Source organism: Arachis ipaensis, chromosome B01 (genome assembly GCF_000816755.2).
Source record: "Arachis ipaensis cultivar K30076 chromosome B01, Araip1.1, whole genome shotgun sequence".
In the NCBI taxonomy this organism is placed as follows: domain Eukaryota; kingdom Viridiplantae; phylum Streptophyta; class Magnoliopsida; order Fabales; family Fabaceae; genus Arachis; species Arachis ipaensis.
Window position 1 is genome coordinate 120,530,845 of NC_029785.2, and position 8,122 is coordinate 120,538,966.

Below are 8,122 nucleotides of genomic sequence, written 5' to 3' on the forward strand. Positions count from 1 at the left end.
ACCAGGCTTGCTGCCATTGAGGGCGTTGAACGCCCAATGAAGGCTTCTTCACTTGCGTTCAATGCCTTCCCATTCTCCTCTGAATTAGCCTCTACCTCCATGGTTTTGGCCTTGCACTCTTCTCTTGGATTCACCTCAGTGTTACTAGGAAGAGTTTCAGGAGGAGTCTCAGGGATCCTCTTGCTCAGTTGACCAACTTGCACCTCCAAGTTTCTGATGGAAGACCTTGTTTCATTAATGAAACTATGAGTGGTCTTAGAGAGGCTGAAAACCAGAGTTACTATGTCAGAAAGGCTCTGCTTAGAGGTTTTCATATTCCCTTGAGAAGATGGGAATGGTAGTCTGTTGTTGGAACCTATTCTGGTTCCTTCCACCTTGGTTGTTATTGAAATCTTGTTGAGGTTTCTGTTGATTCTTCCATGAAAGACTAGGATGGTTCCTCCATGAAGGATTGTAGGTGTTTCCATAGGGTTCTCCTATGTAATTCACCTCCTCCATGGTGGGTTGATCATGATCATAAGCTTCTGTTTCATAAGAAGCTTCCTAAGTACTGCCAGCTGCAGTTTGCATTCCAGTCAGATGCTGGGAGATCATATTAACCTGTTGGGTCAAGATCTTGTTCTGAGCCAATATGGCATTCGGAGTTTCAACTTCATGAACTCCTTTCTTCTGAGAGATCCCATGGTTTATAGGATTCCTTTTAGAAGTGTACATGAATTGGTTATTTGCAACCATTTCAATGAGTTCTCTTGCTTCTGCAGGCATTTTCTTCAAGTGGAGTGATCTACCTGTAGAGCTGTCCAATGAGATTTTGGACATCTTAGATAGACCATCATAGAACACGCCTATGATAGACCACTCTGAAAGCATGTCAGGAGGACATCTCCTGATCAATTGCTTGTATCTTTCCCAAGCTTCATAGAGTGATTCACCTTCTCTTTGTTTGAAGGTTTGAACTTCCACTCTAATCTTGCTCATCCTTTGAGGAGGAAAGAATTTAGCTAGAAAAGCATTAACCAGCTTTTTCCAAGAGTTAAGACTCTCTCTTAGTTGGGCATCCAACCATAGCTTAGCTCTATCTCTTACAGCAAAGGCAAAGAGCATAAGCTTGTAGACTTCAGGATTAACTTCATTAGTCTTTACAGTGTTACAGATCTATAAGAACTCAGCTAAAAGCTGATGTGGATCTTCCAATAGAAGTCCATGAAACTTGCAGTTTGATGATTGGATTTTTGACGGTTTAGAAATTCACTAATAAAATCTCGTTGCAAGTATAGTTTCTAAACCAATCACTAATCCTTTCATACAAAAAGTTGTTTGTCACTAAAACAAACCCCCTAAATTTATAAACCGAAGTATTGGACCTCGGGTCGTTCTCTCTAGGAATTACAATGAAGTGTCTTGTTATTGGTTATGAGTTATTTGGGGTTTTGGATAAGAAGCATGAAAAGTAAATGGCAATGAAAATAAACTAAAAACTATAAAAGGCTCTTGGAAAGGTGTGAGAACTAGAAGTCCTATCCTAGTTATCTTTCTCAATTGTGATGAGAATTGTTCATTGCTACCACTTAGTTAACCCTTACTAATTAAAGGAAAGTCAAGTGGATGAATTGACTTGAGCCACAAGTCCTAGCCAACTTCCAAGGAAAGACTAGCTTTGGTGCACTCCAAACCAATTAGCAATCTCTCCAATTATCAATCAACAAAGGAATTAGATAACTCAAGTGTCACTAATTACTCTACCTAGGCCAAGAGGAACAAAATCTACACTAAAATCCAACCAAGCATTTCATCAAACACTTGGAAGGCATAAAAGAAAAGCAAAGTAAATTGATCTACAACAAAATATAAGAACAACATAAAGGAAATTACAACAAAGGAATAGAAGGAGATTGAATGTAGCAACTAAGAATTGAGAGATAGAAGTGGAAGAAAGCAAAGATTAAAACCTAGATCTAAGAACTAAACCTAATCTTAATCCTAATTCTAGAGAGAAGTGAGAGCTTCTCTCTCTAACTCTAACTATTTCTAAAACTAAACTATGACTAATGATTAAAGTATGTAAAGTATGAAAAGTCTGTTGATTCCCCTTCAATCCTTGGCTTAAATAGCATTAGAAATGAGTTGGATTGGGCCCACAAGGCTTCTAAAATCGCTGGCCACGTTTGCATTAAGTGGGTCATGTGCCACCATCGGCGCGTCCGCGTACCGTGCGCGTGCGCGCCCCTATGCGCGATGCAACTATGGCAAATCTTATATCGTTTCGAAGCCCCGGATGTTAGCTTTCCAACCCAACTGGAACCGCATCAATTGGACCTCTGTAGCTCAAGTTATGGTCGTTTAAGTGCGAAGAGGTCAGGCTTGACAGCTTTTTTGGTTCCATCATTTCTTCGAGTTCTCAAACTTTACATGCTTTTTCTTCATTTCCTTAATCCAATCTTTGCCTCCTAAATCTGAAATCACTTAACAAACATATCAAGGCATCTAATAGAATCAAGGTGAATTAAATTTAGCTATTTTAAGTCCTAAAAAGCATGTTTTCACTCTTAAGCACAATTAAAGGAGAAGTTATAAAACCATGCTATTTCATTGAATAAATGTGGGTAAAAGGTGATAAAATCCCCTAAATTCAATACAAGATAAACCGTCAAATTGGGGTTTGTCACAGTTCTGCTGAAGAAGAGGGTATTTCTTTATGTTGCAGTACTTTCTATGTATATTTAGAAATAAAAGAGACTGTGATTTGTCTTTGTTTCTGTTTTATAAGATTCTCTATAAAGTCCGCTTGCTTGGGCCTGACTCAACCTCGTCCATCTCATTCCTAATCCTTGTAAACACCGGACTCCCTTCCATTGTATGGCGTAGGTGGGGGGTTTGGACGTACACGTTGTCCTTCGTACGGGGGTCACATCTCCTAGTCCGGCATTGGTGGGAATTCCATCTCGTAGGCTCAGAACACGTTCTCAACCTGGTACACTGCCTCTACATATTGTTGCCAGTCAAGTCTTGCAAATGCGCATGCAGCCAAAACATGAGCACAGAGGTAGTGCAACGCTTGGAAGTAACAACAATCACATCTGTGATGCTCGAGGTAAACGCGAAACCTAGACTGCACCCCTACCACTACTATCTCATCCACTGTGAAGATTGAAGTAGCTCTGTCGTACGATGTCACAAGCATCTGGGAAATTCCCTCACGGTTTGCTAGTATCACTTTCTGTAGGAACTGCGAAAAAACTAGACCGCATGCAATCTATGCTTGAGCCTGTTGACCCTTGTTCACATATAATTCATTAAGGCGACGGTAGGTAGACTTGGCAATTGCATAGACCGGAAGATTTCTAGTACCCTTGAGGACGGAGTTGATACACTCAGAAAGATTGGTTGTCATGTGACCATATCGACGACCGTCATCACGGTGTTGTAGCCATTTAAGTGGCTCTAACCCTCAGATCTAGGCCATCATTTGCGGAGATGTGACCAAATTCTCGCTGCTAATTAACTCCAGGTAGCACTGCGCCTGCTTTTGCATCTTGGAATACGCTGCGTTGATCAGGTGTCTTTTGGCTTCCTTACTCTTGAAATTTGTTGCAAAGTTAGAGGTAATATGTCATACACAGTAAACATTGTGTTCCCATCCACACCCATCCTGCTCTAAAGCTACCTTTATTGCTGCATGCCTATCAGAGATAAGCAGAATTCCCGGTTGAGTCGCTATATGCCTCTTTAGATTGGTAAGAAAAAAGTACTATGCATTTGTATTCTCTCTTTCCACAATTGCGAAAGCGATGGGCAGAATATTACTATTCCCGTCCTGTGCTATGCTCATAAGAAGGGTCCCCACGTACTTACCATATAGGTGCGTTCCGTCCACTGAGACCAGTGGCTTATAGTGCTTGAAAGCTTCAACACACGACGGGAACGACCAGAAAACCTGATAAAACATGATACTGTCATAGTCTAGAGTGTTGCCAATGTAGTACGGTCGCGTTTGTAGGTCAACAATTGTCCGTAGTATGAAAATGCTTACTTAGTAACACATATAAACGACTAAAACCACAATCAATAACAAAGACAAATATGTGTGACATGCCAGTTATACCTGGGACGAAAGCTTGCAAGGCGTTGAAGTATCTCCGTAGCTAGTTGTATGACTCGTTCCAATCACCATAGATTTTGGCAATTGCCTTCTGCTTCGCGTGGCAAACCTTCTTGTATGAAATGTTGTACCCGTATGCTGACTCGACTGATCCTTGCAACACTTTTATGCAAATGGTTACATCAGCATGCACCATAGGGAATATATGCTGGCAGATGACATTGCTATCAAGTTGAGCACGATCTTGAGATATCGAATTTGCCAAGCAACTATGAGGCCCTTGGTATTTTCGAATTTCCCATAATCTAGAAGACATGGTCTTTGCAACCCGTACCATCCAACAACATTGGTCCCCAAACTGCTTGCATCGACATACATACCTACTTTGGTCCGACTCTACCACCTTGTATTTTACACTCCTGCGGATGTTATAGTTCTTAACAACAAACAACCCTATTTCTCTATTGAGAAACTTCAACCCAATCTCGAGCTCCATCTTCCCTGGCAAAGCGTAGCTGCTCGGTCTGTCTTCTGCGGTAGTCGAATTCATTGCTCCAAGATTTAAAGACAGATAGTGTGCTGGCGTGCTACTGGATACACCACCACCCCCCGCCCTACCTTTCAATTCGACATGAATTGGAGGAACTGTCTCGCGATAAAGCGGCTGGGTTTCGGGAACAGCTTCTGCTTCGTCACCTCTAAAGTCTTCGATCTCATCTTCATCAGACGTCTCTGCCATGCCATCATGATAACCTCCTTCAAATGCAACAAAATTGGAAGGGGAGGGGCGTGCATGACGATTGTCGGTAGTCTGTTCCAGCGTCACAAAGCCATTAAAGGTCAGACTACGGGCCCTACCCGTATCCCGACCCAATATGAAATCTGCTGATCCCAAGTTTCTAACACCCTCCACATTATTAGATCTAGATGAACTTCCACCAATCTCTTGAAGATTCACACAAAGTTCCAACGAATAGATGCTTCCAATGCTGCGATGATAAGAAAATATCATTGAAACATGCTGATCAGATTTAATCTGTATTTTCTGATATGCAAATGAGTTGGCTACTGCAACTGACATCCTGTAAGTCAACTTCGTGATTTTCTTTTTTCCAACCATTCCAGTATTCATGATAATCAAATTCTTCAACTCTTGCAACGATGTATGTGGCAGAATCATTATCCAAAGTGGATCGTCACAAACAAATGTAATACCTTCTGCCATATGAGAAACTTTTTCATTTGGATATATAATCATATAGATATTTTCGGAAGCTATACATACAGTAAAACCAGCACTCACAATATTTAAGAGAGAAATAAAGTAAAGAGGTTGAAGAGAGATTTTGGAATTGAAAGAGAGTGCAGGAGAATGGCTCCTTCCATGAATGGTGATACACTCCTTGGCACAAGCGTTTATATAGGAAAATTCGAGACCAATTTCGCATGCGGTACACCTTAAGTCTACCTTTTTGTGGTAGCCCCACCTGAAGTACCTATTTCATTAACGCTAAATATAAAATGATCTCTTTCCTCATTTCACTGGTGCCAGACCAGACATGACTCTGCTCCTATCAATTTCAATTCGCGTACGTTTCTCCTGAGATAATGACTAAATTTATTTTATAGATACTTCTCGTAAAATGATCCTACACATTTTCGTAAAACTTTTTTTGCATACGTATTATGAGAATTAATATATATTATTTACTTATTTATATAAAAAAGTCCATAGATATGCACATTTGACGTTTCCTTTAATTTGGGAATCATGTCCATGCCCCATGTTGCAGGTGCATTATAATTGTATCTTGAGAGTTGACATCACCAAAACAATAGAATATGAATTGATTCATCATCGCACGATATTGATCTTGATATTTTCCCACTTGATTAATAAATTTATTGTTTTTGCTTGCCACTTGTTTGTAGTAATGCTTGAATTTGAATTTAAAAAAAAAACTTTTTTTTACCTCATTTAAAGTAATTGATATTTGTAATTTTCATTCCTTTTCTCATCATCAATCTAGGATTTAAGATTGAGTTACGTTATTTTTATCTGATTTTATCTAGCACTAATATATAGTATATCCCAAAAAATGTGTTGTAAGCTGCATCATTAGATTCTTTATTGTTTTTATTTTTAAATTACATGTTGATTGATTTATTTGATGAATTTTGATTAGCATAACTCAGGTGATTAAGCAAGGATATGCGTTTTAAATGAAAAATAAAATATGGAGAAACAAGTGATCTTAATTAAGAGAAGTTTATGCTTTAACCAAATTTTAAACTTCATACATTAGAGAAGATTTACTAGAAGTTGCAACTCTAATATGGCTTAGTCTAAATAGTCATCCCTGCTACGGTTGAAACTTGTGTTTTTCATATAGACCCTAATTGAAACTGAGTTTGCTACATTAAGTCATGTGATCTAGAGTTGGCAATGGGATAAGGAAGAGACGATTTTTGTCTTATCCGACTCTGTCGTACTATAATTCGTATAAAATTTGTCTTATTTTTATATGTAGATAGTAAAAAATTGAACCATATTCCATTTTTGTAAATATTTATTCGGCTCATGTTTGTCTTATAATTATTAAAATTTAATAAATAAAATTAAATTTCAAAATTTATATAAGGGTTAAGTATAATTTTGGTTTCTAACGTAGAGGTTGAAAATTTATTTTGTCTCTGGCCTTTTTTTCACTACAAAATAATCATAAAGGTTTAACTTAATTTTAAAACCATCCTTCTGACCAAAATGCCCCTTCCCCTTCTTCCCCAAAATCAAGCACAAGTAGAAACAGAAGCAGAAGCAGAAGCAGAACCAAAAACAACAACAACAATGAATCAACAATGTAATCAAGTAGAAGTAGGAACAGGAGCAGAAACAACAACAACAACAACAACAACAACAACAACAACAACAACAACAACAACAACAATGAATCAACAATGTAATCAAGCAGAAGTAGGAGCAAAAACAAGAGCAGAAACAGAAGCAAGAGCATAACAACAACAACAACAACAACAACAACAACAACAACAACAACAACAATGAAACAATGTAATCATGAGAAGCAGAAGCAACCAGAAGCAACAATAATCGGAAATCAATAACATAATAGAAATAGAAGCAGAAGAAGAATAGAAGCAGAAGCAGAAGTCGACGAGCCATCCGAAACCGCCATCACAGCACTGATCCGCCATCACAGCGTTGCAACCCTTTTCTTCTTCTCTCTTCGTGCTACCCTAGCACCACCGTCACAGCGCGACCTCTTCTCCTCCCTCGACTCACCATCGAAGCCTTCCCCTGTTCTTGTCTCAAACCAAAATCCACCGCCATCGAGCACCTCCGCCGAGCCCAGAGGAGCAGCGGCGAGATCCAGCGACTGAACAACGACGAGCAGCAGCGGCGGATTGGAGCAGCGCGGTGGCCCTTCCCCCTCTTCTTCTCTGAACCAACTCCCCCGAATCCCTTCCCCTTTCCACCTTATTCAACGTTTTCTTTTTTTTTTAGTTAAGGGTATTTTTGGAATAAAAAAAATTGATAAAAATGATGATTTTAAAATAAACTAGAACCTTCGGGACCATTTTATAGTGAAAAAAGGGTGGAAACGAAATAAATTTTCGGCCTCTATGTTAGAGACAAAAAATCGTACTTAACCCTTTATATAACCATCATTACATATATAACATAAATTAAAATAAAAATTTAAAAATAATATAATAGTATTAATTATTTTACATATATTATATATCCCAAGGCAGTTAGGACAGACATTACCTAAATCTGACTCCGTCCCTGTCCTATTAAAAACTCGCCCCACATCGGATGGATAATTACCTGACTCAAACAAAAAGGGATAGAATGAGTATCTACGGATTTGAGTAGTGTTGCCATTCTTACTATAATATGCAAATTAATGATTTAATGTTTGATTTGATTTTCAAATATTAAAACTTTAAAAGCATCTTCTGTTTCTGATTTTTTTTTAAGTAAAATATGGTTGGCTTTTA